The following is an 18,199-nucleotide window of genomic DNA, read 5'->3' on the forward strand; positions in this document are numbered from 1 at the left end:
GAGGAGGCGTGACGTGGGAGGAAGGAGAGAATTGACGACAGAGAGGAAGTAGCGACGGATGAGGACGAAGGACGGGGAGGACGAGGCAGCGTCCGCTCGTCCGTCCGCTGTGTTCTGGCCTAACGCCGGGCGGATGAAAAGACTGATTATGACCTGGTTCTGGAACCCCAGCGCCTCTCGCTTGCTCGTTGAGGTCATAAAAGCCTCTACGTCCCATCTGTCATTTTGTCAGCGGGGGGTGCGGGGGGGGGGGGGGGGGGGGGGGGGGGGGGGGGGGGTTCAACCATGAGGACACTTAGCGTGGAAAAGGTTTGAAAGGCAGCTCGCGCATTTGGGTGCAAAAATAACGGGCCTTCGAATAAGTGCTCGCATGATTACAATGAATTTCACAGGACCAGCACATCCTGTGCCTGATTGACCGCTGCTGCTCCTCAAAGCGCTTCCGTAAATCTCCTTTTCAGTCGCCGGCAAGTTCGGCGAATCAGAGACTCAACTTTTATTGCACTTTTTCAGGCTCTAGATGATGCGAGCGCCGTTTCCTGTGTAAACAACAGCATTGGGAACGTTAACAATGGCCGCGGCTTTATTTAGCCGCCTGTGGCGTAGCGTGTTAAATGTTTTGTCGGGGAGAAAATACGAGGTTTCCTTCAATTGAGGCCAAAATGAAGACATCTTGCATTCACAGCTGGGCTATATGCCATTCCAATAGCACAACAGACTGTGTGCAAAATCCCACAAGAACCATTAACTGTCATTTGTGTCCAAGTGGAACAAATCTTAAAACTAATTAAGCTGCACCGCTATGACGAGAGCGCGGAGACAAATTCAGCCGCCGAGAGCCGGGCGAATTGAAAATCGATGGCTGACAATTTCCAAAGACTTGTCGTGAATTCAGGACGCGAGCGCGTGCGGACGGACGGACGGCTGCGGAATCAATCATCAGCAAATTGAGTCCCGCGCAAACAAGGATGGAGTGATTGACAAAAATACGGAGTCATTCAGACGGAGGGGAGCCGAGCCAACGTTATTGGCCGCGCGAGGGATCCTTCTGCAGTTTTTGCCAGGAAATGGACAGACGGTGCCATTTTGAAAGGTTAGTTCGGTCTGTGAGGCACTGACACTGAAATGAAAGAAGGGAAAAAGAAAGAGGCACACGAGGTAAATAGCTCTGCTTCAGTCTGTATTACTGAGCCACAATAAGCTGCACAATCACACACACACACACACACACACAGTAAATTACTGAGGGATGTCATGTTGCATTACGTCTCATACGTCGCCTGCTATAACAGCGTCTTCAGGCATTCGAAGAGGCAGGAGAAGCCGAGCCGCGCGCTCGTCTCCGACAGCAGGCAGCACCTGTCGCAGGTGGCGGGAGTTAATTGTGATTGTAACACGAACGCGTCCGTGTAAAGGCGGCATCTGTCTCGCTGTTTTGGTTTTCCGTGACCCTTGACCTCGGCTGGCGAAGCGCACGCCGTTTGAAACGGGCTGCTCGTTGTAACCCAATCTGCATTTCAAAGTACGGGGTTTGTTCGGTGTTTGCTTCCTGCAAATGGCTCATTAGCATCACTAATGCTAGGGGAGCAGCGCCTGCCTGGGTTTGCAGTCCGTCAGCGGCTAACGCATTAACATCGGTCCGTTCGTCTACAAACACAGGCCTGTTATGTGAGACCTGAGCGTGAGATAATGAAGCTAGAGCTTCAGTTTGCTTAATTGTCACAAAGTCTTCAATCGGAGCTTTATTTGGGCTACGACTGACAAAACCAATCAAAGTATTGACTAAAATGTCACCATTAACAAAAGCGACGCCAGGAAGGTGACCCACGAGGTGAAGTGTGGGTGGAACACAGCTGGCAGATTAACATACCCTCTGTGACTATTTCTAAGAATTAATGTTAGAAGTAAAATTGAAAAGAAGGACGGGAACTTCTCAAATCCCACTGCGCGCTAGTGCTGTAGGCTGTAGTTTCAGCCTTTCTGTGTCATCTGGTTCAACGCAGAATATTACTGGTGAACCAAGGTGATGCCTGAAGGGAAAATGTTCCTTGAAGTGATAATAATTCTTAAATATTTATATTAATATCTCAAGCTCATTATGTCGCGCTGCATATTTATAAACATATATTCCTCCCTGTGACAAATCCAAATTATGGTCTTCACACAGAAACGCACCATAACTACTGATTAAGTGAAATGTTGAGTCCACAGTCTGAGCTTTCACGAACCCCCTCTGAGGTGAAACATGCGCCTGTTAATGCTCTCATCCACGTCATAACCTCTGAAAATTAGATTTTAAATTTTCATGTCGATTCTGTATTCTATATATTCTGATTGATCGATTATTAGATCGGCCGAAACTCCATTTCTAAAAGTTTCATTTGGTCTCAGCCTTTGATGCTGAGCTGATGCACTAATTCAGCTCCAGGGGGTGATTTCTACATGTGCTGGGAAAAGCTGGATATCGGACCCAAACCCCACCCAGTCACTTGATTGAATACCACTCAGCACATTAGCCAGGAACCTACTTTGCTTCTGTCCCACTGCAAATGAGCAGTGATGATTTAAAAGCATTTCCACCAGATTTATCTCTTTACAGAATCATAAGATTCCTTGACTGGCAGGTGGCACTGTATAAACCTACTCTGCATCCATGGCTACAAGGGAAAATATTAAAAAAAATTAACAAAATACCTTTATCTGGTTGTCTGGAAGTTTTATCAAATCCATCAAATTCAAGGTAGTTTAGTGTGAAAATCAAGAACGGAAATGTAGGACAAGATCGTTCATGAAAGGGCTCATTAAAAATACATTTTAAGGCCTTTAATAGTGACAGTATGACAAATCAGTAAAATAATAAGTCCATGTCGATTATCCAGGGTGCACAAAGCAATTTTAGGTTTTCCTTAATAACGTGTCTAATGATTCTTTCTCTCAAACCAAACTGTGGCTTTCATTTCACAGACTGAACGACGGACAGATGACGGAGGCTTGTGTTGCTGCAGCTGTTTGGGTTGACTTTTGGGTTGTTGGTACACAATGGAAATGTCACTGTCACACAAATGCAGAATGAAAACAAAGTTTTACTTTGCTATTTTAAAGTGCCCATAAAATCAGACATTGAAGAATGAGACGCATTTCAGCGCTGCATCGCGCCTCACACAATGAATAGAAGGAGCAGCACTGGCTGCTCTGCTGCTGAGGGGGGGGGGGGGGGTCACACCAGGCTGTACCTCCATGTGCTGCCTCCACAACAGCACATTGCACTTTGTCAGAGCAGCACAACTCCCGCCATTGTGCCCTAATGGACCGCTGATGACTGCGACCTCCCGCTCACCCCAGTGAGGACACGCAGGGAGGAGAGGAGGCTGTTGGTGCGTGCTCGACTTTACTTTTGCAATGGTGAATGGGTGCATGGAGGAGACAGAGGACATCCAGCTCATAAAACCAAAATAGTGATGAGAGAGGGGGAACGAGACGCGGGGCGGGGAGATGAGGTGGGGTGGATGGCTTTGAAGAGGAGTTAAGTATGATGGAGGAAGGGTCCCAGGAGGAGAGGAGAGACACGGAGAGAGCAGGCAAAGCAGCGCTCAGACCTGAAATGGCAGCGGATGAAGAACGGAACGGATGAAAAAGATATTCTCTCCATCCGTAAGAATTAAACTGTCTGTGAAGTAATGTGCCGAGCGCCACGTCCATTAGCCAACAAGTTACACTGATTCTGCACAAACGCCGCTCGCACCTCGCCGTCCTCCATCGGCAGAGAAGAGATAAGTGAGGTTTTCATACGGGGGGGATGAGGATCAGCCCAGGAGGCTGTTTGAAGCAGGTAGAAGCATCGAGAAACCGAATTTCTCTAGTTCTTTGTAAGCGAAACCGGAAGGTGAAGCAGACGCTAACAGACCGAGAGATTCATCTGCAAACAAATCCAGGGAAGGGGAGCGAGCGAGCGCGACATCCAAAGTGGGAGCAAATGTGACGATTTATCTAATGAATTGGCCCCGTGTTCAGAAACCTACGGGCCCCTGAACGCCTCACACGCGCCGGGAAACACGGCGATGCACAGGGGTCCATCGCGAGGCAGCAGAGGCGCTAACAGACAGGCAAAAATGAGCCTAATGTGTATGAACAGGCCAGAAGGAATGAGGAGAGGATGCAGATGGGAGATGCTGATTTGAATGAGAGAGGACGCGCACAGCGGGGAGCGCCACAACTGCGGATGAGGAGGAGGCTTAATGAGCAGGTGAACGGAAAAAAAAAACAACTGCCATCTATTGAATGAGCGAAGAGGAGCTCGTCACGCCGGGTTTGATGCCCCTCGTGGCCAGAGATGACGCTGATCTGCAGCGAGAGATTGCGCTCGACGCCAATTCCTTCTGGCCCTTGATGTCGCTCTTACATGACACAGTATCAGGTTTTTATTCCACCGTCTCATTTTCCCCTTCCGCGACTGCAGGGGCTTAACTGGGTTGAACTGACGGGCCTTAGTAGAGTCGGAGAATGTCATCTTTGAACTTGGACTTGACGGTAAGTAATGGAGACCATTTGTGTGCGAGTGGCCGATCGACCGCGAGCGAGCAGCAGAAAGGAGAGAGAGAGAGAGAGAGAGAGAGAGAGAGAGAGAGAGAGGCTGGGATCAAACCTCCCTCGCCCAGGGATGTGCTGACTGGCAGAAAGCCACTGCCGGGGGAGGAAGGAGGTAGGAAAGGAGGAGAGGGAGGGTCAAAACTGGAGAGTACAACTGAGGGTGAAGTTGTGAGCGTTTTGCCTTTCATCCACTGTAATCTCTATTGTTTCAGGAGAAAAGCCCACAGTTTGGGGGTGGGATGGATGTGAAAACCCTGCTGGAGCTTTGGCAACCTTTTACCCAATGACAACGCAGCGGTTTGTCTGGCGTCACAGCAGCACGACGGTCGCATTTATAGGAGCCGGCGTCATTAAAGTTGGATGGTTAAACTTTGTTAGCGGCAAAGACGTAGCGGTTTTGACGGCGGGGCATCACCCTGGAGCTCATGGAGCTCATGGAGCTCATGGCTGCCATGTTCCCCGCTTGATGGATGGTTCCGTTTTCCATAGAGCACCAACAAGCGAAGGCGAATTAAAAACCACGGGCTCAGTGTTCGTTTTTATTGCTTCCTTATCTGGCTTTGTCTTATCTGGCGTCTGGTCTTGGCTTTAAGCTTGACTGGACACCAAGTATTTTAAAGTATTATAGAAATAGCTGAACAGTGGGCAGATATGCTAAATCTTCCAAATTAGCCAACCCGGCATGTAGAGCGAAGAGGAGCGGAGCTTCTTCGTTTTACCCTTTGTGGCGTGAAGGCACCATGTCACAGAGGCAGGACCCACAGTAGCAGGGCAGCGCAGGGGGAGGAAGAGGGAAGGAAAGGGGGGAGAGACAGTACACGGAAAGGCTATTATACATTTTTCATTAAGTTTCCAGGCACTAAGCCACATCAAAGCTGCTCAGAGATAGAGGGGAGGGAGGGAGAGAGAGAGAGAGAGAGAGAGAGCGAGTGAGAGGGAGAGAAGTAGACACAGGATGTTCTAATTAACTTCACAGTCGCTTGCTCTCCCACCTTTTCTCCCTCTCTAACACACACACACACACACACACACACACACACACACACACACACACACACACACACACACACACACACACACACACACACACACACACACACACACACACACACACACACACACACACACAGACTCATTCTACTCTGCCACGTCTATATGTGGGCCTTGTAAATTCATCATGGCAACCCCCATCCACAAAAGGGAAAAAAAAACTTCAGGAGCCGACCGCAGGGACTCACTGCTTGTGTAGAAGCAATCGAACGCCACAAACTACACAGGCCTGGGGGGGGGGTGGATGGGGGTGAGGCTGGAGGAGGGGGTGGAGGGAGCCCTGAGGCGTTAATGCTGCCACGCCCCGGGAGGGGAGGGAGGGGAAGCCGCCCTCGCTATAGTTTGGGGTCTCACGATGCATTTAGGTCACCTGAGGACGATGGGAAATGTGAGCGCTTGAACTCTTCTTGCAGCTTTTGAACACCAGCGCTTCTACAAGAAAGCTGCTTGTTGCCCATCTGGGGAGTGAAAGCGCAAAGATAAAGGCTAGTTTATGAATTTTCCTTTTGTAGTTCAAAATGTTTGTGTTGCCGTGAAAACCTAGAATGAAATGTTTAGCAGGCAAAAAAACACTTATCAAGAGGAAACCAAAGTTTTCAAAATACTTCATCTGTCAACTTATTCCAACAAGTTTCCCCACAAGTCTTGAAGGCAGCATCACATTAGCCACTTACTCCTCTGGCCCCTCCTTCTCTTAGTGCTTGATACCAATTCCCGCTCGCTGTGAGTCAACAGGAAGTTGAGTGTGCTCTTCACATTGAGCAAATTGTACTCGAGCCTTGTCATCTTAATAACGTCGCCGAGCTATTAGTCTCCTGCCAGAGTGCTGACGGAAATGAACCCCATGTAAAAGAGAGTAGTTACATGGCTGTATAGAGGACGGCGTCTGGCTGCCTGTTAAACACAGGGAGGAACAAGGAATTAAAATTAAAGTCACATAGCGGGAACGAGAAAGACATAATCAGAAGTGACTCATTCGTGTGAGTGGTGATAGTTTCCTGATGGCTGCATTTTGATCAGAATTAAACATATTTGTGAAAAAGAACAAATTGATCATTAATCCTTAATGATCTGTTGATGTTTCTCCATCGTGTAATAGCAGCTATTGGGATTTGAACACGCTTCTAACTAATGTTTACGGAAACTCAGACTGTGTGGTTACATTTAGTGTCATTTTTTCTTAGTTAAGACAAAGATACTAAAACTGAAGCATGAAGTCACTTTGCTACAGCAGATATAAGTAAACAGCATGACTGAAGTTGTAATAATAAAATATGTTAATGGTTAATTTCACAGGTTTATTGAGTTGATATCAAATGAACTGTATTTCTAGCTTTCTCTGCTCGTTTTGACATAGTTAAGCTCTGCCAACTTTCTGTTTGCATTCATCCAGATGCAGTAGCTGGCATCAATATGACACAGCATCTATTTAATATAGTTTAATTACATTAAACTGTGTTTTGGACGGATGTGGTTGATCCATAGTTTATGGATGGAGCTTTTTACTGCCAGCTCAATCATGAGGCGGGTGGTGATTTCACTGTTGCTGAGGAGCCAAACTACTGTTACAAACTAACATGGACACACACACACACACACACACACACACACACACACACACACACACACACACACACGTTGACTGACTGACTGGGTAATTTAAGGACCCAAACCTAAGACCCAACGGACCTACAGGATTGATTAATGATTTAATGAACTAAGACACCAATAGAGACACACCTAAACAATGAAAACCTACAGAATGCACACAGCAGATAACTCAGAACTAACTAAAGTCACTGCTAAGCGAGAGACAACCATGAATTTAGATGTTTAATTACTAAACAGAATCATACACAACAATAACGAACTAAGCACATACTGAAAGAGGATTAACAACAACTGGAATCAATCAATCAAGAACAATATTAAACTTACACTAACACTCGGATGACCTGAAGAAACAAACGAGGAAACAGGGAACACGAACCAGAGTAGCAGCTACACACGAAAACTAGAAAACCCGGAGTAGAAATATGAATACCAGACAAATGTGGTGTGTGAAAGAAGTCAGCAGATGTAAGTAACAGGAAGCAGGAAGTGGGGAACAGGAAGTGGCACCACCAGTCAAAACAGAAGCACAGCGCCTCCGGAGGCCGGTGGACTGAACTGTGAAAACCACAGGCAGTTTGTCTGAAAGTTGAGTGGTCCTGATTGGATGTTGACAGGCGGTTTGGAGTGTGGACGGAAGGCTACTCTCTGCGTGGTCTCCCCGTGTGTGTGGGTTCTCTCTAAGAGACTCAGAACTGACAATAGATGTGAGTGGAAGATGTTTGTCTGTGTCTCTGACACCTATGACGATAAAGATTAAGTGAGTAATACATCATGGTTGAGGTTTTTCTTACTATGTATGGCAATAAAGCAAACAATAAATCCAGGGTTTACATAAATGCTTCAAACATCACAGTCAGAAAAATCAAAGACAGGAAAATCAGGAAAGGGTAAGCAGACCCCTATGTACCCCCACCCATCAGTGTCAGACAGAGCCTTGGCTTTGGTATTTGTTAGATTAAAGACTGTATTATCCAGGTAATAGGTAATGACATTTCCCTTCGCTGATGTTCCACTTATTGCTACTTTTAGCACAACCACAGTTTTTTCTGCACTTTTACTACAGCACATTTTCCCATTATATTTGCAAATGTTGGCAAAACGCTCGGAAAATATGAGCAACATTTGCAACGCAGAGGAGCAGAAAATTCTGCAGCAATCCTTTTAGCGACAGAGAGAAACACATCAGAGGTCTCGCTACAGTGGACGACTGATTAGAGCCGATAATGAAAAAACACAGGAGAGGACAGCTTGAAGAGGAGTGATTCCTCTTTTCCCACTGGGATCACACCCACGGCTCTGTAAACATTAATTGGTAATGTGACCTTGGGCACAGTGAGAAAAACAGTTCTAGCTTGTTACCATGATTCATAATTAGTTTTTTGTCTTCGTCAAATAGGACTTGGACGATAATGAATCACTGGAGTTGTCTCGTCACGTAATCCCGATGATCCCCGTTGGCTCGCTAAATCCATAACTGGTTCTGGTAGAAACAACAGCCGCATTCAGGGAGCGCCTAATGAAATTTGCTCCGCTGTTTCTTTTTTTTTTGTTTTGATTTGATAAGTGAATTTTTGTTGTGCATTGCCAAATGTCAGGACCTCGGTCATGTGTCGGCGGTCGGAGCAGCGCATCTAGAAATGACACACGGCGTAATGTATGAATCAGCTGGACTCTGTACGATCGAATTTGAACCCATCTGGAAACGACACGCTTTTACGTTACCTGTGGCTCCCACAAACAGCACTGTACAAAATCACGTGACCTTTATTTTATAATAAAGATAAACAAGAACACTGGGATTGTAGCTAGTAGTTTGTCTCCAATCACACCTCGTTTTGGCCCCAAACGAGCGAGATCCCGTCTCCGAACTCCCTCTGGATCGTCCCCCAAACCTGCGCAGCCGCCGCCTTTGTTCTACGCCAGCTTCCGCGCTAACAACGTACAAAACTGACATCTGACGCGCACAAACAAAGGCTCTTTCATTCGGCCCCTAACGGTGCAGAATCACCCGGCGCGCGCCGCAGTTCACTTTGGTCGTCGGCTCTTTCAGGTGCGCGCGGCCGACGTGGAGTTGTGGGATCGCGGCGCTCAAACTGTCACGTCTCGCCTCTAATAAAGCACGACGCCGCCTCCGACTAGTCTGCCGCAGAACGGAGGCGAAGTGCGCTGTCAATATGCTGCGCAGATGAGCCCATTAGCGCGCCGCTGCTGTCAGCAGCAGCCGGATGAGTGCGGAGCTGACTGCCGCTGGCCTTCAAAGCCCTGCACGGACTTGTACTGGGTTTTTTTTTTTTTTTTTCATCTGACAGATTTGCCTCTTCCTGTGGAAAAACCGAGTGAATGCTTTTTCTCGACGTGTCTTGTATCTGCTTGTTCGTTGTGTATCAAAAACAGCGTGCCCCCGGTGTGGATCTCTCCCACAGTGCATCAGTGAGAAACAATTGGCCTATCAGGCAGCGGGAAGGGGGGCTAATGAATGGATTGTGTGACTCGCCTCCAGACGGAGAAGAAGATAGACAGTCGTACTGAGGCATCGCCGCAGAATCCTGATATGTTCTATAATTTGGAATTACTATGCAGAGCAGTGAGCGACAACACAGTACACAACTCTGAAGAAGTACAGCGCAGTGAGTCTTCACAGTACTATATAGTACAGTATACAACATTGTGGTAAAGGATAAGAGATAAGATACAGCCTTTATTGATCCCCTTGGGCACATTGTATTCTCTGCATTGATCCATGCCCTCAGTGACAAACACGGGGGTGCCCGGGGAAGTGTCTTGCTCAAGGACACACCTGGGACCGCGGAGACCCCGGCGCTTGAACGTTGACCTCAGAGCGAGATGCACAGCGCTTCCTGCTCGCCTCGTCTCCACGCTGAGATGCGCAGCTCGCCACCGCGCGCACTCCTCCACGACGCACGCGCACTCACAGACGAAACAGATACTCTCCAAAGTGCCTAATTGGTTTTTATTGACTTTAGCATCAGCAACAGATATTGTGTGATAGCGTAATGACAAAAGATTAGCTCCGCGCGCGAGGCTGGGTAATAACAGACGAGGTGGAGAGCAGCTTCACAGGAAAACCATGCAAGCAGATAAGCACTATAAGCAATGTGATTATGTGGATACAAGTGTAATCTGAGCCCTATTAATATGTTTAATTGTAACCATTTGCAACAGCCTGAAGCACCCACCCCAGATTGCCTGGCAATCTGGCCTAAGCGGTATTTCATAACGTGCAGAGCTGAATGCTCTGCAGGCAGGCAGTGATTATAATGCTCTTATATGTATGCTGGTGCTAATAACACATACTTTCTAATGGAATTTGATTCAATCAGGCTGAGGCAGAGGAGCGCTGAACATCCAGGAACGTCTCCTCTCAGTCAGACTGTCAGAAATCTTCTTCTTCTTCTCGCCTCATCTGCCGTTTTCTTGTTTTGCCTCCGCATTCGCTTTCTCGTTCTCGGCGTTTAATACTCACGGCCTTGTTGCCCTCTCGTTCCTGCCCCCCCCCCCCCCCCCCCCCCCCCCCCGCCTCCCCCCTCAGGTGAGCTCAGTGTAGAAAAGCCCGTCTCGACTTCAAACGCCCGCTCCTCCCTAGAAATCCACCCCTTCCTCCTCCCCCCGCTCCTTCTCTACGCCCACTCCCCCTCCTCCCCCGGCCTTGTGACTCTCCCCCTATTGATCCCCCCTTACCCCCCCCCCCCATGCGGTGGCATTTAAATGTGATATTGCCTGTAGCTGTGGAGCATGCGGACCATCTCGCTCGCTGTGTGAAACTGAAACCGTTTGCGTCGCTGTTATTTATTACGCCGACCAAATTTTGTCTTTTGCTCCAATTTGTTCAGATCTCCGCGTGACAATTTGAATACGACTTGATATCAAGGTGATGCGCTGGGAATAACAAGCAGGCGTTGGTGAATGGGCTGAAATAATAAGAATAAAAAAAACATGCTTCTTCAATGGACTAAGAGAATAAACGACTGCAATTATAGAGCGTTTAAAGCATCGCCGAGGCGTTTGCTTTTGTTTTGCACTGTCTCTTGTGCGTCTCTGTTGTTTGGCATCTGTGTGACGGGCTTTGTATACGTTTGCATGTCTTAAGGTCTTTAATAGAATGCTAAAACCTCACAATGATGCAACTACAAGAAACTCTTCACTCGAGCAGCACAAGTTCTGCCCCGCTGGCTGTGAGCTGGGAGCTTTTGTGCCTGTGAAACCCGATGAGGGTGTGTTAACATACAGGCGCGTTATGTTCAAGTTAGTGAAATACATGTGCACGATCGCCTTGAATCTGACAATTATTTGTCTGACTTTTGCAAATGATCACAAAATGCAAAAAGAAAACAAATGACACACAGAACTGCAACAAGTAGCTGCAGCGGTGGTTTAACCTGACGTTTATCCGGCCTTGCTGTTATTCCTATCGCTATCTTCTCCGCTCAGTATTTGCTTTCGTAATCCTCTGACAGCAACCGGACACTGTTTCAATCGTAATGCTGATGTTCGTGTGTACACAAGCGCTCGGGAGCATCTGCAGCTTTGCAGCGCTGGAAGTCGGCGCGTGTTTGTCAGGGCACGCTTTTCATAAACGTGTTTGCCTCTAATTATTTCCTTGTTTACTCTGGCGATTAGAATAAAATTAGAGACGTACAGTAGAGCAGGAGGAGCTTGTTTCTTTCGAGCCGCCTTGGCTCCGTGCTGCGAAGGAAGAGGGCGAGAACACGAGCGAGGGTCCAAGAGTCTTCAGTTGTATAAGCTGTGATGAAGAGAAGCTGCTACGCAATCATCAGCCATTGTGTGTGCTCATCCTTCAGGAATCTAGCATATACAGTATTTAGGTTTGTGGCACTGCGATGTTCACAAGCTAAACATTAATGAGATGAAGGAGTTTATGTCTTTAAATGCTGGGATTCACCCGTCCATTATTGCTTCGCTTTGCCTTCACTTCCTCTGCTGGAGCCAATCACAGCTTCCTCAGTCCATCACAGAGGTCACCGAAGGACATCCACATTCAATATTAATAATTACCCACCTTATTGATCCGCATGGGTGGATGGTTGCTGGACGGCTGCCAGACAGTGGATGATGACGTTCCTGGGATTTCACAGTGTCGTCCAAGTAAAACACTTTTACGGCTTCGCACAGGAACAGTGAATATGAAACAAAAGCTCTGCCCAGAGCCGGAGAGCCTGGAGTTCAACATGGTTGCATGTATATTAAGGATTAAGGAGGACAAATCCAGATAGTGGGATTACCTGCTGTACCGTATCAGTAGGGTCAGTACTGTACGCGCAGTAGTATCACAGGGAGCTATTTGGACGGGTAGCGCACTATTTCAGTCTCTATGGAAACGAATGGCAACATCCAGGCTGTTCTTCCACCACGAGGACGAGATAAGAGGAGAAGAAGCGAGAGTGAAAATGATTTGGAGAATGAAACAGTCAAGCAGTGAAAGGAAAGCAGGCCATGTGCACTTTAATGGCACGCTTGAATGAAACGCACCGCACCCCCCGACTCTTTTGTGAAGGCGGCGTGATCTCCCTCAACGGTAATTGGAGTTTTTAATAGGCAGCACGATAAGAGCTGGTTATTTATCAAGAGCATATGTGTCCTTAAATTAGCGCAGGAATCTGCAGTTGCGGCCTTTGGATCCAGGAGGGTAATAAGCGCTAGCTGCAGATCCTGGAGAGGCTCAGGTCCTACAGCGATAGGCCGGTGGAGCTAACATCACAGGAAACGCTACAGGCGCTCGCCGCAGATTCTGCGTACAGCGTGTTGGTCACAAAGGGAACAATATTTGAATGCGCCACTTTTTTATTTTCAATTTCCCAGCAGGATTTCATTCTGCCTGACGAACAATAACATCATGTTTCCTAATGAGCAGCGAGCGAGTGGCGCCCTCCCCCTGCTTCTCAAGTATTAGTGCACCGTGGGTATTACATGTACATCAGTCCGTCCCAACAGCAGCTCTGGAAGCAGAGTGATCGCTCTGCATGCTCGGCACATGTTTGCCCCTCGTCCCCGAGGCCCTCATTGCCTGCTATTTGTTTAACATGATGGAATATGCTAATGAGGCGGGCGCCGCGGCGACAGGACCCGCACCCCGGCTGCTAACGCGTTAACTGAACTCGCGAAATAAAACTGTAACCCTTTTAATCAAGTGTTCCCTTGGCAACGGGAACGGTGATGCGAGCGAATTAAATAAACAACGCGCTATACATTAAACACGAGGAATCTCTTTGTGGCGAGAAGCTGCTTCTTATCCTTCGAAAATATGAGTGCGTGCGCTTTTCAAAGCGAGGCTGGGAATTAAACATTACCGCCGGGGCATGTTTTGACTGCAGAATGGCAGCCTGTATTTGAAAAATGTTTTCTTCATTACAGGCGAAACAAACGCTGCAGCAGAGGTCTGTGGCTCCTGAGATGGTGCCACATGGAGCTCGTAGCTCTTTTGATACAGGTTGATTTTTTTTTCTTTCTTTATTTTTTTTTCGTGCGTAAACACGTCTGCATGTTGATTTTCTGCAGAAGCATTTCACACGAGCGCAAAAATTACCACACATATACATACAAAACGTCAGCAGCAACACAAACACCAGCCCCCACCCCACCCCCCCATGCTCGCCACATGCTCTCTCCAGCTTTCATGTCCTCTGCTCAGACTTTTGATTGGTCCCAACAAGCGAGCAGAGGCTGCTTGTTTACTTCCTGGCAGCAAGTTAATATTTCACACGAGTGCCTTCATGTTGGAAATCTGGGCAATGCATGGGAGAAATCGCAGTCAGTCAACACAGTAAACAAGCGGCAAGTTTTGAACGGGGAGCAACTTTGATGGGCCTGAGCTTCGACGACACGCGCGACGTAAAGACGCGTGTGCGGTGCGTCTGCGAAGCGGGCGAGAAACGCCTCCGCTGCAGCAAACACAGGATGGACTTGTCTCAAACATGTGGGTTAAATGCTCATAAATCATAGAAAAAATAACAACAGGGTGAAAGCAACCGCTGCTGTAAACACTGGCAGTGATGTGCTGGCTGCACCAACCTCGATGTAATCCTAATTTTCCCTGAAATCCAAACACAACCTTGTGGTTCAAGCTGAGCCCTTTTACAAACGCAGACCCGTAAACTGACCTTTCTTTGAAGTGTGTGTGTGTGTGTGTGTGTGTGTGTGTGTGTGTGTGTGTGTGTGTGTGTGTGTGTGTGTGTGTGTGTGCTTTGCCTCCCAGAACCAGCGCCCCCAGCCACGTGTCCGCCTCGCTTTTATTCCACTGCTGGGACACAACGGCACCAAAGTCGCACACGACCTGCTGAGCCAGTGGCAAATCCTCGTCTCCAACAAGACCGGTGAAAGAAGAGGAGTTGACGGAATCTGAAAGATGCTAAGAAAGAAGGAGTGAAAACGGGGAAAAAGGAGGAAGGTCTGATTGAAAGCGGCGTCATGTTGCACAGCGGGGGGCCAGGGCCATGAGAGTTCAGTTAAACTGGGTTCCGAAGGCAAGCAGAGACGTCCACGGAAGAGAGCGTGTGTGGAAGAGAAGAAGCGTTCCAGCGATGCCGCGAGGAATCTACATCTAGGCTGGAGCTCGCGCGGGCAGCGACGCAAACAGCTTAATGCTCTTCTGGAGTGGAAATACCTGAGATGCTCATTTCCCGTGGTCTGTAGAGCGTGTGAGCTCTGTGTGAGCGCATCCGTCCTAACAGGTGCCTTCGCTGACGGAGAGGAGCCATTCACGCCGAGCGATAACAGCATTAGTGTCCACAATGAAACAGATCACACACTTTAATAATCCTCTTCACACTCCTTCAAAGACAAAGAAATCCCGTTTCCTCAGGGATCCAACCTAAAAACATAAGGCCCGAGCAGCAGGGTACAGCTCTGCTGGCTGTTAAGGCATTTTGAGGGCTTAATTTAGCATGAATAGCTTCTGCATTATAATTAATTGAAGCAGGTATGAATTAACAGGCGGGGTCCCGGTGGGCAGGAGGGTTGTGCCACGCGGCTCCGTTTGACGGCGCGCTACACACCGCTGAAAAAAAAACAAAAAAACAAGAAAGGAGAATAAACACAGCTGTGAGGAACGATGCCCTAAGTTCAAAGCAACTTCAATCAGGATTCATTTCTCTGCTTGATGAATAATTGAGCAACAGCCTGAGCAGCCTTGAGTCCTGGCACTTTTCTTTTTCTTTTTTGTGAGCGCGTGTGTGTGTGTGATGGCGTTTGCATGAATAAAACACGGTTTGGCCTGCGGAGGTGTCTGCGTTGCAGGGATACGGCGCCGTGTCGCAACATGGAAAGCGCCCGAGGTGTCTTCCTCTTGGGCTGCTCCTCGTGCCTCCTGTTTATTCCTCCCCTCTCTCTCTCCCTCTCTCTCTCCCTCTCTCTCTCTCTCTCTCTCTCTCTCCCTCTCTCTCTCCTTCTCGTTACTGCACCTCCTTATTGTGGTCTCTCATGTCCGGCCAAATCGGCCCCTGTGAAGCGCCGCGTCTCCCGCGGTGCCAGCAACACAAACACCAGCAGGCAAAGACAGGAACTTTTACAGCAGGGCACTAGATTCTCTCCTCGGAGCCTGAAGGCGCTTTCCCCCTTTTTTTCCCAGAGGCAGCCGCGCGCACGGGTCAGGAACGTGCGCCTCATTTTCGGTTCTGTCAAGCAGCAAACAAACTCAGCCCACGTGAGCAGAATGCAAACACAACATTTTTAGTTTTTTTTTTTTCTTTTTGTGATATAATATTTGCAGACCTGCTCCCTTCTCGTCTCCTGCATTTTCATTTGAATCATTTGAAGTGAAAAACATTAATCACATTAATTGCATGCTGTGATTAGGTCGTCAAAATTAATTGCGCACATCTATTTTTACTTGACTGCTTGCGGTGTCATTGAGGGCAGCGTTCGCTCGGACACGCGAGTTTAGCTGCTGTTTGACGGTTGAATTGCTCTAATGCTACAGTAAGTCTTGATTACGAGGATGTTTTAGTACCAATGAGGTACAGTATAAAAGCACTATATTTAAGTGTATTGATCATATTTCTTACAATATATGGAGTTTTTTTTTTAATTAATCTTGACAAAAATGGAGGTGTCTAAATCAAGACTGAGGTTGATACATCAGCATTACCTCATTAGTTAAAACCCAAACATCTAAATAAATATTTAATGAACAGCTGTTTCTAAAAAATATCAACATTTGCCTATGTATTAAAAAAAACATGTTTATTTATTTCTTGCATTAGTTTTGTTGACATGGACTGTTTTTACATTTACTGTATGAGTCATTATCTAGAACATAATTTTATGGCTTTGTAGAAGTGTTATATTAGATCAATTTGTTTAACAATCTTAAATGATGTACAAATATGAAATTCTTAATCTCAATTTAAAATTTTATTTATCCCCATCTTCAGACTCGTTTGTCTCCATAACAATTATTTATTATTGATAGTGGGAACTTGCAGATGTTTACTTCACGATGAGAAAACGTTTTCCTCATAGACGATAAAGCAACGAACACTAAAACTGACTAACAAATTATTTCTGGAGCCTCCACTTCAGGGCAGAGCTAGAGACTGAGAACCAGGACAATCTGTAACCACTGTGGCAACCACCACAGGATCCAGCTTCGCCATTTATTTTTTTATCACATGGAAGCGATCCTGCTGCATAATTCCAGTCAGAGTATATTATAGACAGAAATAAATATTTCTCTTTATCTAAATGAGATGTGGAGAGACGTTAAAATCTGGGTTATGGCTAAACTTCAGGTTACAGCTGACTGCACAGGCAGTTTTAGACAAACATCATCAGCCCATGGGGTTGGAGCCCAAGTGTCAGCAAATCAAAATCAGGTAGAACTTCAATGACTTGTAATGATCATTTATGGTTTAATGGCCCACAGTTGTATTTATATACGACTCTACTTAAATGCTCTTCTTCTGGCCATAATATAAACATGTAAAACCCCTCCTGACGGACCTGCGATGTGATCCTGAGGCGCTACAAGCAAGAGCTCATTAAAGGAAATGATGTCGTCACTGACGGGGTTTAAGGAGGAGGAAAGCGATTGGCTTACACTTTGTCATGGAGAGTAATGGCACGTCAGCTCACTGAGAGGAAAGACCTAATGGTCTATGCTTCAATATTTAATGCCTTATTTTGGGCCCTTTCTGTTTTGTGCTGAGGGCAGGTATGAATAGAGGCTCCATATTTCATGGCAGGAGGAGTTATTATAAGGGTAGCGCGAAGAGTTGCTGAGTGGGAGTGTGGCCAGGAACGGCGCAGGGGTGATTTACAGCTACGTCCTCTGGTTGTCTGGCCTCCAAACTCTCACTGGAAACAATCACAGCTAGTTATTAGTGCTCATAATTGGCCTGCTACTCTAATCCATATCACACATACGACCATGAGGACTGCTGGAGAAACAGTGGCCGCTACCAACTCACTGTGGATCCTGGAGCTTTTGATGAAGACATGGAAAGAAAACGGAGACAGAGTACACACACACACACACACACACACACCCACACACACACACACACACACACACACACACACACACACACACACACACACACACAAACACTGTCAGCACTTTCCAGCTCTCAAGGCTCTGCCCTCATGACGAAACTGAAAAAAAGCTCAATCCATCTGGCCTAGTTCCCTTTTAAACAGCCACATAGTTAGATTTTTGTTTATTTCTCATTTAATTAAATTAATTGATTAAATATTTCTTGTTGCCTTGGCAACTACTGGAGCACTTGACCCCGTGTTCTTGCATGTACAGTAATGGGAACTGGGCTCATTTTACCCCATATTCAACCCTAGGGGAACGCTGACCAACAGGACATCCTGCCAGCGGCGCATGACCTCTGACCTTGGACATCCTACTTAAGATACCAGTGTGCATTTCCCACCGCCCAGGCCGTGGCACTTCCCCTGCTGCTGGGCT

General features: G+C 47.1%; 1 long non-coding RNA gene across 1 annotated transcript; it reads right to left on the reverse strand.

Annotated features, from left to right (window-relative positions):
* Positions 1–2,352: 2,352 nt before the first annotated feature.
* Positions 2,353–8,334, reverse strand: LOC129604655 (uncharacterized). Its single transcript, XR_008695724.1, has 3 exons — positions 7,576–8,334; positions 6,312–6,531; positions 2,353–3,051 (listed from the first exon to the last, which is right to left on the reverse strand). It is a non-coding gene; the product is annotated as an uncharacterized LOC129604655 (long non-coding RNA).
* Positions 8,335–18,199: the final 9,865 nt, after the last annotated feature.

The sequence above is a fragment of the Betta splendens genome, chromosome 9 (assembly GCF_900634795.4).
Source record: "Betta splendens chromosome 9, fBetSpl5.4, whole genome shotgun sequence".
Classification (NCBI taxonomy): Eukaryota; Metazoa; Chordata; class Actinopteri; order Anabantiformes; family Osphronemidae; genus Betta; species Betta splendens.